The sequence below is a fragment of the Palaemon carinicauda genome, unplaced genomic scaffold (genome assembly GCF_036898095.1).
Source record: "Palaemon carinicauda isolate YSFRI2023 unplaced genomic scaffold, ASM3689809v2 scaffold48, whole genome shotgun sequence".
Lineage (NCBI taxonomy): Eukaryota > Metazoa > Arthropoda > Malacostraca > Decapoda > Palaemonidae > Palaemon > Palaemon carinicauda.
This window is the reverse complement of record NW_027171739.1, coordinates 90,844-106,551: the sequence shown is the minus strand read 5'-3', so window position 1 is coordinate 106,551 and position 15,708 is coordinate 90,844. Positions and strand designations below refer to the sequence as shown.

General features: G+C 44.2%; 1 long non-coding RNA gene across 1 annotated transcript in view; it reads left to right on the top strand.

The window, feature by feature from the left end:
* The first annotated feature begins 702 nt into the window (after positions 1-702).
* Positions 703-15,708, top strand: part of LOC137636987 (uncharacterized) — a 36,583-nt gene continuing 21,577 nt past the window's right edge. The window contains exons 1-2 of the long non-coding RNA XR_011043328.1: positions 703-952; positions 12,655-13,017. This is a non-coding gene — a long non-coding RNA (uncharacterized lncRNA). The remainder of the gene's footprint in view (positions 953-12,654; positions 13,018-15,708) is intronic.

The window sequence follows — 15,708 nt, the reverse complement described above, 5'->3', positions numbered from 1 at the left end:
TAATGTATCAAGGAAAGCAAATACATTAATGTATACTGTACTATGAATATATATGTCTTTTATATGATTGTGTGTATATACGTATCAACACAACTGTTTCCTATTGCACTGAAATAACTAAACTCTTATATATGGCTTATAAATCGATTTTAATGTTCTATTGGTCATTTATACATAATATAATGCATATTTAATCGAAATAATAATGATTTTGGTTGATTTTATATTGTTTTACCTTATGTATGGAGATTGAACAATAAGCTTCACTATGGAATTATGCCAGCCAAAACTAAAACAAAGTAATGTCCTGTATATGGGAATAATATAATATAGCATAAATTTATCAAAATGTTATAATAATGTAACAATTGTAATATAAAATATTTTATATAGTATCTAAAATAACCAATTTTATCATATTAAGGTAATAAAGTAATTATAATATACTGTTAACTGCAATACAATACACAAAATGGCCGTTGTTGGCTGGCCCAAATAACGCCAGCATATGTATTAACATTTTATATTTCGTACTGTATTTTCAAATAACGAGGCACAAAACAAATTAAAATAGAACTAAAATTTATATATAATACTTTTAAAAAGTATGAAAACTCTCATAAATCATAAATAAGTATTTAAAAAATGAAAAATAAATTAAAAATTGGAACCATTTCACTTTTCTTCCCGGTATTCCCTCCCGGGATGAATGTAAACAAAACAACGTTTAATCCGTATTCGAAAAAAAAGTATATTTTAACCAACAGTGTCTATTTTACGGAAGAAATTTATACGTAAGATTGATGTAAATGTTTTTTAAAAGTTTATAAAACTTATATTAAGTTTATAAACTTAATATCGTGGATTTTAGTTGAATCCGGGACCCAAAGGTCTTGTCCCGATTACGATCAATTAAGCTTCGGCCCCAAAAAGGAATTATTAACAATTTGCTGTGAGTATAACATTTTTAGTCTTTTCTTTATAAATATATGATTTATATTGAAAATTTAATCTTACTTTCGCAGAGCGAAGCTATTAGTTCAGGCTTGATTGAAAATAGGGAAGTGGGTAATAACCATCAGTTTGCATGGCGTACCTTAAGTCACTGCTATTAGGTGTAAGTTTATTTGCCGTGAAAATGTGTCATTTGCGAAGAAAACGGACGTTTTTCTATGAGAAACATGTTTTTTTTTAGGAGATAAGTTTGTCCCGTCCGTAACTATAATATAACCGTTGATCAAAGGGCCAGACTGTGTCAGTAGTGAAAATGTGGGTAATTATTAGGGTGTATGTATGATAGCGGCCACCTGTATGTTTGATTACGGCTAACTTAGAATACGACAGTGTAAGGGGGTAGGCAGGGTGATGTTAGCCTCCCCCCCTTAGGTAATTAGGTAAGGACACGGCCAGGGGGGAAAGTTTAGGTTAGTTGATGTCCATTTTTAATCCACTCGGGAGGAACTGGCCGCTGATATACAAAGGCTCCTAATCATATACTGTAGTGCAATATTCCTTGCTGGTTATGTAACCTGTCAAAAATGACGGCTTAATATTTAGGTAGGTAATGCATACGCATGCCCCCCTCTTATCACCAGGGTATGGCTTCTTCCTCTCCTATTACCCGAGGGACAAGGAGAGGTTAGCGCCACTGGCATATGTACATATATATATATATACAAGAGAGGCAGCCATCTTTATTCTTGTCAGGAACTGGTCGGGGTGTATGTATGATAGCGGCCACCTGTATATTATATTATGGCTAACTTAGAATACAGCAGTGTGCGGGGGGTTGCAGAGGGGGCGTTAGCCCCCCGTTAGGTAAGTAGGTAAGGACACGTCTTGTAGGTTAGGTTAGGGGGTAAAGTTTAGGTTATTTGATGTCCATTTTTAATCCACACTGGAGGAACTGCCCTCTGATATACAAAGTCTCCCTGGTCTCCTGACTTGGGGAGTACAAATAAAGAAATTAACTGTCTGTAAATCAATATATAGTTTAGGGAATGAAATATTCATATAACAACGGAATATATTCTTTATTGAATTACAGATATAAAACTTTTGGGTATTGACAAGATGTTTACGGATGTTTACAGCTTTTATTCTCAGATTAAGTAAATTGAGGTCCCTAAAATGATGAGGAACTGCCTGATATAGTTTTTTTTCTTTTATAGTAAACCTGGCATTGATCCAAGTTATCTTTTGTTTGTTCCTTAACATAATGCAAACTTTTTTACTGTTGATGATATTAACCCTTTTACCCCTAGGGTATTTGAAACTTTCCAACCCTTAACCCCCAGGTGTTTTTTTTTTTTTTTTTTCCCAAGCACATTTTGCTATATATATTTTTTAAATTGCTCTAACAGCCTTAATTTTTGTCATAGAGAGGTCAGGTTGGTCTCATCCTTTTGAAAAATGCCTGAAGTTTCTCAAAAAGTTATCAAAAATATGCAAAAAAAATTTAAATAGCAGTTTTTTTGCAAGGACGTACCAGTACGTCCATGGGGGGTAAAGGGATGAGTTTTGTGAAACTTACCAGTACGTCCTTTGGGGGTAAAAGGGTTATGAGCAAAGCTTGAATGTCTGTTTAAGCTTTTAAGTGAGGTAGTTGTAGGACCAACCCACCTGCCAAGTAGTGTAACCTCACTTTGTTTCTGCCCGTTGGAGAGTACGAACATAGAAGGTCCTTTATACAAACGTTTGGAGATGCAAGTGCAAATTTAACTGAAATCATTAATCTCAGATATTGTATCAAAAGGTGATAATGAAATATTGTAATAAAACAAATATTATATAATTTTGTTCTCTGGTCTTGGGTAGTGCTATAGCCTCTGTACCATGGTCTTCCACTGTCTTGGATTAGAGATCTCTTGCTTGAGTGTACACTCGGGCACACTTCTATCTTATTTCTCTTTCTCTTGTTTTGTTTAAGTTTTTTTAGTTTATATAGGAAATTTTTATTTTAATGTTACTGTTCTTTTATAGCATATCCTGCTTTTCCAACAAGGGATGTATCTTAGCAGGTAATAATGATAATAATAATTATTGGATGTCATGTTGGGACAAGAGATACACGGTGGTGGAGGCACGTGGTTTATTGCGTCCAAAGGTACAGACTGTTCCCAGTTGCTCTCTGCAACCGGCACACTCACTTGGCGCCTGCCTGCCATGGGAAAACATATCGTACTTATGCAGGTACCCCATCATCCCCCCATGAGATTAATACATGGGTATACATGGAGAGGCAATGATAAAAAATAATTAATGGATTAAATTGGATGCATGTGCAAGAATAAGGAGACAGATACATAGCTGTCGATAGTGTAAAATGCAGAGTGTAGGTAATACATGTTTGTAAAATAGTATGAGGAGCAGATACAATAAAAATATAAGCAGATGCTGCTGTATTGTACGTGATTACAGAAAAGAAGGTATATGACAGTTAACGATATCACATGTAGTCATTCATCCACACTGGCCTTCTGGTGCGCCGTGATGGGCGTGGCTCCCGTACTGCTTGAGGGCTGGGTGTAGGGTGACTGACCGGTGGCTGCTCGGGCGTAGGTGGAGCTGGATGCGTAGCAGGTGTGGCCCGCCCTTGGGGCCCCAACGATGTGTCGCAGGTGCTTCCTGTTACGGAGGGAGAGGCGCCTGCTGCCGTTAAGTCTGACTAGGTATTGTCGGTATGGGAGCGTTTCTGCCACGGTACTGGTACGATCCCACAGCTTAGTAGCCTGATTTTGCACTCGCACTTGGAAGCCCCGGTTGATAACTGGAAGCCTTCTAGAGGGTCTGTTCTCGGTGAGGGCAGCACCGCTGTCAGCCATCTGACGTTTTCTTTGCCGGAGGGTTGCCCCCCCCCCCAGTGTTTGTCTACTGTGAGGTACCAGCTGGCCGTAAGTACGCCGTGTCGGAGCTGCCTGCCCGCTGCCATCTGGACAGGTGACTTATTTATTCCGCAGAGGGTGGTGTTGAGGTACTGTAACATAGCCATAGAGGACTTGTCCGTGTCGAGGCTGCCAACGCTGCCTGTGTTGGCCCATATTATCTGCTTCCCGACCTTGACTGCGGCCTCTGCCCTGCCATTGGACTGCGGGTACTGGGCAGATGATACGTTACGTTATTGCTGTCCTTCGAATCGAAGACGACTTCTGCTTCGCTGTGATGGGGATGAAGTTAGATCTGTTGTCGTTGGTGCCATCTTGCATGGCTGTGAAGACCAATTCTGGATCCACACACACTGCCACACAACTGGCAAGTCAGGTCTGGGTTGACCGGGGGTATCCGATCTCGACGGTTTTGTCTTCTCTCCCTGCGCTGTTGTCTTGCCTGGTTCCGGGTGTCTTCAAGTTGATTGACTCCAGCTTTACAGAGTGAGCGCCATAGTGGTCTGTCAGAGGCATTCATTTCTAGTTGCTCAGGTTGTATGTTGCACTTCTTGAACGTAGCTTTGATGTTGTCCTTGTACCTCTTTTTCTGACCCCCTGGATTACGCCGAGCTTCAGGGAGCTGACTGTAGAGGACCTGGCGAGGAAGGCGATGTTCTGGCATACGGATGACGTGGCTGATCCACCCGAGTTGTTTTTCTGCCAATGTGGATTCTATACTCAGCAGGTTTAAACGGTGGAGAATTTCAGAATGAGGTACGTTGTCTTGCCATGTGAGCCCTAATATACACTGAAGACAGCGAATATGGAATGCCTCAAGTTGTTTTACATGTTGACGGTAAGCCGTCCAAGATTCGCTCCATATAGCAGGGTGGACATGCAGACAGCTCTGTACACAGCTACTTTAGTTTCTGTCTTGAGGTGGTGATTTAGGAAGACTCTGGACCTGAGTCGGCCGAAAGATGCGGAGGCATGATTTTTCCGGGCAACTATTTCCTCATCAATATTGTGTTTTTTAGTGAAGATGCTTCCAAGGTAGATGAAGCTATCAGCTTGTTTGATGGCTTCCCCATTCAGATGAAATACTGGGGGATCTCCTGCAATTATTTGCTGGGATAGGATTTCAGTTTTGTTGATGTTAACTTTGAGCCCCATGGCTCGGTAAATTGATGAGACAATGGTAAGGCTGCGTTGGAGAGCATCTGGTGAGAGAGCCACTAGAGCGCAATCATCTGCATATTGGAGTTCCATTAGGTGTGTCATTGTTGTTTTTGTCACAGACTGGAGGCACCTAAGGTTGAATAAGTTTCCGTCTAGTAGAAACTGCACTTTCAATTGATCTTCTTCGTTGACTTGTTGGTGGCTCAGGAGGGTGACTGCAGTGAGGTAGATGTTGAATATCACTGGAGCCAGGACACATCCTTGTTTTACTCCAGTTTCTACCCTGAAAAGTTGTGATTTACTACCACCCATACTAACACAGGCTTGCATATCATTGTGTAAGTTCCTTAGAATGTTAAGGAATTTCGGAGGTACTCCAAATTTAGAGAGAGCAGTCCATAAAAGGTCTCTGTTCACCATGTCGAAGGCCTTTGTTAGATCGATAAAGGCTATGTGAAGATCACGGTTTTGCTCATGGCATTTCTCTTGTAGTTGTCGGGCCACGAATATCATGTCACAAGTACTGTGTTCTTTACGAAAGCCACATTGCGTCTCTGGTAGTACATTTTCTGAAATGTGTTTGCAAAGTCTTGCAAGCATTATTCTTGCCAGGATTTTACTTGCAACGCCGAGCAAGGTGATGCCTCTGCTATTGTCACAGAGGGAACGGTCCCCTTTACGTTTGTAGATGGTGACAATGTCTGAGACAAGCCACTCATGGGGGACTTCTTCCATGTCCCAAATAGAGAGAATAAGGTTGTGGAGATGTTGATGGAGTAAGTAGCCCCCCTCCTTGAATAGTTCAGCTGGTAGACCATTAGGGCCGGGGCTTTTGTTGTTTTTCGTGGCCCTTATGGCTTGTATAGTTTCTGGGAAAGTGGGGTTGGTATCTAGGATTTCTGAGTGAGGGACATCAGGGATGTTGTTGAGGATATTAGGCTCTACAGGATTTCGTTGGTTAAGGATCAAGCTGAAATGTTGTGCCCAGCGATATATTATCTCCTGTTTGTTTTTTAGGAGGTTTCCTTCTAGAGAGCGAACAGGAGTCATACTACTTTCCGTTGGGCCATATAAAATTTTAATAGAGTTGTAGAAACTATGTTGATCATTTGCATCTGCGTATGATTGAGTTTCTTTTGCACGGTCATTCCACCAGTTATTTTCCATGTCTCTGAGTATTTTGTGCACTTCTGATCTTACCTGTTGGAAGTTTTCTTTGAGAGCTACAGAAGTAGGTTGTGAGAGCCATGCATTGTGCGCTTTATTTTTTGCTGTGATTAGGTCATGTATACCATCAGCGTTGTTATCATACCAATCTTGATGACGTCATGTGGAGAAGCCAAGGGTTTCTTCTGCATTTTCCTGGATTATAGTTTTCAGTTTTGTCCACTCAGAGTCAAGCTCATTGTCGATGTTGGTTGGATCAATGTTAGGGATCTCAGCCAGCTTTCTTGCTATCCCGTGACGGTAGTTGTTCCGAGTAGAGGTGTCTTTCAGAGCAGGAATGTTTAATTTCTTTGAGGGAGGTTTGCGCGAAAGAAGAGGACGGATGGTTAGCTTGAGCTTAGCACGTATTAGATTGTGATCTGTGTGGCACTCGGCACCTCTCATTGCACGGGTATGGACGGCATCTTGCTGGTCTCGCTTTTTGATTATGACATAGTCAATCAAGTGCCAGTGTTTTGACCTTGGGTGCATCCACGAAATTTTGTGCTTGTTTTTGAGCTGAAAAAGGGTGTTGGGCAGATGATAGCCGCACGGACATACCCCATAACTTGAAAAATTCCCCCATTTCCTCGCTTGCCAGATTTGTGCCACCGTCCATGGAGATTTGCTTCAGGGCCCCCCACCTGTTGAAGTAGCGACGTAGCTGGGTCTTGATGTGAGAGGAGGAGGTACCGTGGGGGAAGTGGGCCAGCTCCAGCCAACCTGTGAGCCTGTCTGCGTAGGTCATGTACGAGAGTCTGTCGTGATGGAACATATCCGCTACCGTCATCTGGAAGGGGTACTCTGGGGGTGGCGTGATGATGAGTTCCTCCACAGCCTGGGATGGTGCGTGTACATTGCATTCTTTGCACGAGGATCGGTGATACTGCAGGTCCCCCTCGAGTCCAGGCCAGTACACCGTCTGGCGCGCTCGTCGTTGCATCGAGTCCAGTCCTTGGTGCCCTGCATGTAGGTTAGTAGCCACCTGCTGACGGAGAGGCTCTGGGATAACTAGGCGGACGTTGCCTTGTTCGAACGTGTATGTCACTAAGTCTTGGATAATGGCCAGCCTCTCCCTGACACCGTAGAAGGGCCGAAGGCATGCAAATTCCCGGGACTTCCTGTCGGCCCAGTCCCTGGCCATGAGCAGCTGATACACGGGGTCGCTGACAGCGGCGTGCCTGATACTCGCCTCGTCCACGACGCAGCTGTTGTGCTCTACTGCTGCCAAGACGGCGGCCGCTATGGCGTCGTTGAGGTCTTCGTTGTGGGCGCTGGGATCGGCTTTCAAGGTGGGGTATCGTGACAGGAAGTCTGCTGCACTGTTACGCTTCCCCAGTAGACACTTGACCCTGAATCGGTACTGTAGGGTTCTCTCCTTCAGCCTTAAGAGACGGGGGTTGGAGATTTCCGTGAGGGCCCGATCCCCCATCAACTTGGTTAACGGGCGGTGGTCCGTCACAATGGTGAGGTTGGGGCACCCTAGCAAGAACAGCCTCGCCTTCTGGAGACACCAGGCTACCGCGAGGGCCTCCCCCTCTACGGCAGTGTAGCCAGCTTCGTCGACGGTGAGATGGCAGCTGCCGCTTAGTGCCAGTCGCCACCCGCCTGTGCAGCTAAAGGGCATGGTGGTGGAGCTGCATGCGCAATATTGCTGAAGGATTACAAACCCTATGCCCTCTTTGCTCCAGTCGGGGATCGCTGCTGTGGGGCAGCTCCTGTCGTAGTAGGCCAACCCGTCCTTTGCTAATTGGCAGATCGTGTCCCGGGCGTGATGGAATTTGGTGCGGAGTGCCTTGTCCCAGTACACTAACTTCGTGGTTAGTATCTTGAGGAGCTCCCTGAATGGGTTCATGATGGGGGCTGTTGCGAGGAAGGGCGCCAGGTGGTTGACGAATCTGTACCATGCCCTTATGTCGGTGATAGAGAGCTGACGTGGCATCGGGAAATTCTTGATGGCCGCCGAACGTTCCTCTGTTGGCATGTAGGCCTCCCAGCCCAAGTTGAAGCCCACAAAGTCCACTTCTCTTCTTGCGAATTGAAATTTCTCCAGCTTTAGGGTGACACCCTTGGCTGCGCATGTTTCGAGGAAGTTGTAGGCGTGCCAGAAAGCTCCTTCGATGCTGTCATCGTAGAGCAGGGTGTCGTCTACGCACTTGTATTTCCTCTGGATGTCCTGGATGGCGCCGTCGAATCGTCGAGTATACGCATCGCCGGCTGAGCAGTGCCCCATGGGTTTATGACGGTAACGAAATCTCCCCTAGGGGTTAATGAATGTGGTTAGGTTGCAACTTTCTTCGTCTTGCTCCACCTGGTGGTATCCCCAGTACGCGTCCGCCACAGTCTTGAATGTGTGCATAGGTACCCCGGACACCATGTCGAATGGGACGGGTGTGTGGTGTGTCTCACGCAGGCAGGATGCGTTGAGGCGCTGGTAGTCGACTGTACAGCGTGGCTGTCCTTACTTCTTCGGGCACATCATTCGGTTGGCTGCCCGGCAGGTACCGGCTCTATGATGCCACGGGTGACATCCTCTTCGAGCTGGGCCTTCACTTCCTCTTCCCAGTGTTTTGGCACCGATGCTGGGGTGTGGTATGCGTAAGGCGTTGCTCCTGGGAGTAGGTGGATGTGGTGCGGTTCCCCCTGCATCACTGGCAGTGGCTTCCTGGCTGTGTTAAATGTCGTTGTGGCAAAATGTTGCAGGAGCCAGGCTTCCAACCTGGCTGCATGTTCCTCCTGGGGCGGCAGGGGCAACTCGGCGGGTCGGGGTGGTACCTGGGCAGCCCATTTGGCCGTGCTATCGAACAGGATCACGTGTGCCACCGCGGGGGAGGGTTGGGGGAACTCCTTGGGTACCAGCGTCAAGTCCCTGCGGGCTTCCAGCAACAGGAAGAGGTGCTTTGCCGACTGCACGAAGTACACGTCCTACTCCGTGGTGCGGCCTTGCAAGGTGACGTGGCACACGGCAGATCCAAGGCACTTCGGGGGGAGGTTTGCCACATGCCGCAAGCCAGCACGGTGTGTAAGGGCTGCTGGGTGGACTTGGAGGTGCGACAGCAGGGAGGGGCCCGCCACACATACATGTGCCCCGGTGTCCGCCACGGCGGCGACAGGCACTCGTACTCCTGTGTCGGTGTGGACGACTGTCACCTCCACTAGTGGTTGGCGGGCGAGGTTGGCGCCCGCAGCAAGCACAGCGCTAGACACAGCACTAGACAAGTCTCTTGGGGATCCTGTTGATTTTGCATGGGATTTTCTGCAGCATTTGTATTAGTGGCCCTGCTTGCGGCACCCGTTGCATACGGCGGACTTAGCGGGGCATGAGTTAGGTTAGGCCCACCCTAGGCCAAAATTGAACAGAATTTGACGTGCAAACCATTTAGCTTTAAATAGCTTCTTGGAACCTATTAAGTTTGTAAGTTGAGGACTTTCCGTACTTCTTGGTTTACTTATCTCGCTATTTTGATCTTTTGCTTTTTCTTTAAGATTGAATAAATTATCTTGCAGACAGTCCTTTTCGAGGAATGTTAACGGAAGAAGCCAAGTATACACAGTGATTCATGATATATTTACTTGTTTTCTGTGCTACCTGCTGTCATTCAACATAGTTGTTCCTGTCGGGCGGCATGTTTATCGTTATTCTATCCCTCGAGAGTGTGGCTATTCTAGGAGTCCCTCCACTGTTGAGTGTAATGGAAGAGACGCTGCCAGTATTCACTCCTTTAGTGTTTGCTGATCCTGGAAGGCACTCAGGAAGCATCACATGGTGGGGCTGTTGTGTTCTCTTCCCCATGACTGGGCCATCATTTGCCTGCATGTCTCTAGAGAAGAAAAACTTCAATTTCCTCCTTCTCCCTTGTCTCGCCTTCTCTGAATTTTTGCGACGATCATCCCGATCGGGAACCATGTAATCAAGATCTACATAATCAGAACCACATGATTAGGAAGTTTTGGTTGTTCTTCAGTGTATCATTGTCTTTGAGTCACTAGGTAACTAGTTCATCTGTTTTGGTTACCGGTTCATTTAAAGCGCTCTGATTGGCCCGAAGAGCAGAAAGGTGTCACCGAAGCATAGGACGACAGATTTGGCATAGTATTTTGAGACTATTAGATTCCTCTGCATGTTTTCACATTACAGTAGTAGCAATGCTGTAACAAAAGCCAATCCCTGGGAATGGTTTTCGGTACAAAGTACAGGAGTTCAATTTCCTGCTATCAGTGATTGATCGTACACAAGACTGAGCTCGATCACTGCTGGTCAGGACATGGGCCGCCTGTCCCTGTCATGCCTCAGGACGTTCCCGAGATGTTTTGGTGACGGCATGCTCCTCGACCTAGATCTACCTAAGCTCAGAAACTGAACAGTGGCTGAGTTTTCCGTGGTGGCAAGAGATTCCAAATTAAATGGCTAGGATTCTTTTCAACCGAGGACAGGTATTCGATTATCCCATTTCGTTTGCGGATTGTCTGGCGCGTGTCCTAGAGGATTTAGATTCTATAATGAAACTTTGAATTAATAATATCCAAGAAGACCCATACCATCGATGAGTTGCTGAACTGTGACTCCTACAATTTCTCTCCCAGTGGGAGAGACAGTGTAGTACTGAAAACCTTACCCTAGGATAAGAGATACTGTACTAGTATGTTCTTGCGTCGTTCGTCAGGTAATGCAGTAGGATATGTATCGGGAACATAATCATCCCCAAGTAGATGGATCGGCACACGTTACAGAGCTCACGGAGCTGCTACCTGCTCTCGGTTCCGACGAGAACAAGCACACACTACCAGTAGGAATAAAGGCTGCCGTCTTTCTTGCCTTCAGCACCGGCAGGGTGAAGAAAAACATTTCCAGGAGCACCATTTTCTCTCTTCGGAAAGCCATCAGACGGGCGCATCGTGCCTCTACGGAGGGAGCAGAGGTAACTTTCCAAAAAAACGCACAAAATCCGAAGTCTAGGTTCTTTATCAGCCTTCAGGAAGAATCTTTCAGGGGCTGGAGTCTGAAAATGGCAGACGATCTTCACCATTTGCTATCTTAAGGTGTGTGCACACAGATTCGTGAATACTTTTACCCTCCATCCGGAGGTAGCTGCTTAGCAAGTCTGTAGTGAACAGAACTCCCTCACAAGACAAGAAGAATCTCGTTTAAGGTAGCAGTCTCACGTAAGTCTAGGAGGAGAGGTATAAATGTCTGGCCCTTTTTCCTCTTTTCTTTCCTTTCCCTTGGAATGTGGCGGTCGTGCTGTTACTTGTCGGATCGGACTTTGATGCAGGTAAGCCTCCCAACCGAGCATCTTACGCAGGGGAGAGTATGGATAGAGATATATGCAAATCCAGTTCCTACTGTATCCATGCATTAACAGACGCCATATTTGTATCGATAGAATTTTTTTCATAACCTTTTGTCAAGTTTTGGCAGAAACCTGGCTTATCACCTGGGACATCTTTTTCTCAGGTTGTTATAAGGGCAGCAGTGGTCAAACTTTGGCTCCCTTTACCTATGTAAACGCTTTGACATCCCAGGAATTGAACCAACCAGTTTGTTTATAGGGACTTCCTGTCTCCTCGTTATAAGTCTCTGGTTAAAGGACGAAGATTTGTATTTGTGAAGGAACGAATCGCTCTTCCCAAATAGACAAACCTGAGACCTTTTAACTTTCTTCCTCAACTGCCCTTCAAGTCCTAGGTTAAGGTCAAAGTGGCTTCTCTGTAGCCTGTCTGGTGGACAGAGCTTACCCGCCTCCTTGCAGTGACTACCCACATCATTTTATAGATATTGAATCAAGTTCCAGCTCCTATTAAAGGACTCAAAGTTTGTTTAGTTAGGAAAAATGCACATTACTAAAAGAATATCTTGATTTTCATTTTCAGTCATTTTGTTTCTGATGTTATAAAGGCAAACATAGATTAATTAATATTAACCCTTTTACCCCCAAAGGACGTACTGGTACGTTTCACAAAACCCATCCCTTTACCCCCATGGACGTACCGGTACGTCCTTTCAAAATAATGCTATAAAAATTTTTTTTTTTCATATTTTTGATAATTTTTTGAGAAAATTCAGGCATTTTCCAAGAGAATGAGACCAACCTGACCTCTCTATGACAAAAATTAAGGCTGTTAGAGCAATTTAAAAAAAATATACTGCAAAGTGTGCTGGGAAAAAAATAACCCCTTGGCAGTTAAGGGTTGGAAATTTCCAAAGAGCCTGGGGGTAAAAGGGTTAACTGAAAGTTGAGTATTGAATAATGAATAATTACTCAGAATATTAATCTTTGATAAAAAACAGGTACAACATTTGCCTCAGAGCACTGCTTAGTATGCATGCAAGATACTTTTAACACTAATATCACAACATTATTAGTAGTACTAATTTATATATAATTTCTGTGTCTCATTTCAGGTGTCGACGGAAATTGAGCTTTGCGTAAGCAGTATGCCTGAAGTGTCCAAAAAGGTAAAGGAAAGATGTACAGGAAAGTCAAACGTTTATATCAGAATTACCAAGGCTCATAGGGCTTGGCACTCGAAAAACACTATGAAGCATATCGGAACAGTTCCCCCTGAAGGAGAAATTTGAAGAGAGAAAGCTGGAACAAAGATGTCGGAGTTTTGGATCTATTGATATGGTAGAGTAGCGCATGAAGCTATAGAAATCCTTCCTGTTTAAGCCTTTTTACTTTGGAGGAAGGAAAAGGGACCAAAAAGATTTAGGGAGAGATGGCGTTGTGTCATGAAAACACCACTCTACATTACTCTAGTGAAGGTAAGAAAGATTTGAATACCTATGACCAGTAAACTAATAATTCTTTATGTAAAGGATTTATTTCTAGACTGCCAAGTTTCTTAAAAGTGATTGCAATGAGGAATTCTGTTAGGTCTATAATGGTATTTTATGCAGGAAATCTGCTTTCACAATCCTAGTAGGCCCTAGTCAGCAAATTGGTTAAACTGAGTCACAGCAGTATCTAGATTGGTAAACGTGTTGCCTTAGTTTAACGAACAGTTATTTGCTGGCTGGATTTGCTCTCCTCAGATTGTTTGTGATATGAAGTAATGTAAAAATCTTTTTGGGAATGAATTGAATCTGGTTAAATCATCTTTAAAACTATTTGTTCTTACATGAATACAAAGCATTGTCCCTTAATAGAAAAGAATGATTTCATCTGGAAAGCATCTGGTAAAACTTTTGATAAGGTGATAGTTGTCTCTGGCAGGCGTAAGGTGAGCCCCTCCCTTATTAAAGGCAACTGAGCACTCGCTTTGGTGTCGGGTTGTACCGAACGTGTATCACACACGTTCGTACACTGGAAAGGTATTTCTGTCTTTTGTATATTGTCGTTATCGCTTTCCCCTTGCACTGATAACCTGTTCATGCCTGTGTGTTCTTGAATCATTGTGTTTGAATTTTGATGTCGTTCTTGACGGGAACCGCTTGTATGTATACTCTTGATTTCTCCAAATAAAGTTACTGTAGTTGCATTTGACTCATCTCTCAGTCACCTCTTAATGGCTCGCTTGCACATTGGTGACCAGCGGAGTGACCTCTCCCTCCTGCCTGCCCCCCCACTGCTATGCCTTACTGTTTTACGATGCTGCCCACCGAACGTGTCTTTTTGGCACATGCGGCCTCAATGAAACTACCGCCCCTCACTAGCAGAAAAGCGTTCGCCTGGTTCCAGCATGCTGAAGTCCAGTTTTGTAATAAAGGCGTCATGCACCAAAGCATATTACGTTCTCGTGATGATCCCCGAGACACTTTCCCAGAAATCTCTAATTGTCTGTGCGAGCAGCACAGCCAATAACGTACGAAGACCTCAAATCATACCTCCTTCAGCAGTACTCTCCATCACCGGCTGCCTACATAGCAAAATTTTTTCAGCTCATCAACCATTGGGGGACCAAAAGGCTTCGCTCGCCCTCAGGGAAATGACCAGTATCGGTCGCCTCCATCCTGCCGTAGACGGCTCTCCTCGTGAAGTGAATCCACTTCGTGCCCTTTAGTTACTACGCCTACCTGAACTTGTACGTGCTGCCATCCCCGATGTCGAAATTTTGCCCATGAAGGACCTGATGACCAAAGTCGACGCCCTTATGGACAGACACTTCACCATCTTCCAGACCTTTTTTAACATCGGAGTGGCGACAAAGCTACCCACCACTCAAATATACCTCCAACGCCCTCAGGGAAATGACCAGTATCGGTCGCCTCCATCCTGCCGTAGACGGCTCTCCTCGTGAAGTGAATCCACTTCGTGCCCTTTAGTTACTACGCCTACCTGAACTTGTACGTGCTGCCATCCCCGATGTCGAAATTTTGTCCATGAAGGACCTGATGACCAAAGTCGACGCCCTTATGGACAGACACTTTATTATTATTATTATTACTATCCAAGCTACAACCCTAGTTGGAAAAGCAAGATGCTATAAGCCCAGGGGCTCCAACAGGGAAAAATAGCCCAGTGAGGAAAGGAAATAAGGAAATAAATAAATGAAGAGAACAAATTAACAATAAATCATTCTAAAATAAGAAACAACGTCAAAACAGACATGTCATATAATAAACTATCAACAACATCAAAAACAAATATGTCATAAATAAACTATAAAAAGACTATGTCTGCCTGGTCAACAAAAAAGCATTTGCTCCAACTTTGAACTTTTGAAGTTCTACTGATTCAACCACCCGATTAGGAAGATCATTCCACAACTTGGTCACAGATGGAATAAAACTTCTAGAGTACTGCGTAGTATTGAGCCTCGTGATGGAGAAGGCCTGGCTATTAGAATTAACTGCCTGCCTAGTATTACGAACAGGATAGAATTGTCCAGGGAGATCTGAATGTAAAGGATGGTCAGAGTTGTGAAAAATCTTATGCAACATACATAATGAACTAATTGAACGACGGTGCCAGAGATTAATATCTAGATCAGGAATAAGAAATTTAATAGACCGTAAGTTTCTGTCCAACAAATTAAGATGAGAATCAGCAGCTGAAGACCAGACAGGAGAACAATACTCAAAACAAGGTAGAATGAAAGAATTAAAACACTTCTTCAGAATAGATTGATCACCGAAAATCTTGAAAGACTTTCTCAATAAGCCTATTTTTTGTGAAATTGAAGAAGACACAGACCTTATATGTTTCTCAAAAGTAAATTTACTGTCGAGAATCACACCTAAAATTTTGAAAGAGTCATACATATTTAAAGAAACATTATCAATACTGAGATCCGGATGTTGAGGAACCACCGTCCTTGACCTACTTACAATCATACTTTGAGTTTTGTTAGGATTCAACTTCATACCCCATAATTTGCACCATGCACTAATTCTAGCTAAATCTCTATTAAGGGATTCACCAACCCTAGATCTACATTCAGGGGATGGAATTGATGCAAAGAGAGTAGCATCATCTGCATATGCAACAAGCTTGTTTTCTAGGCCAAACCACAT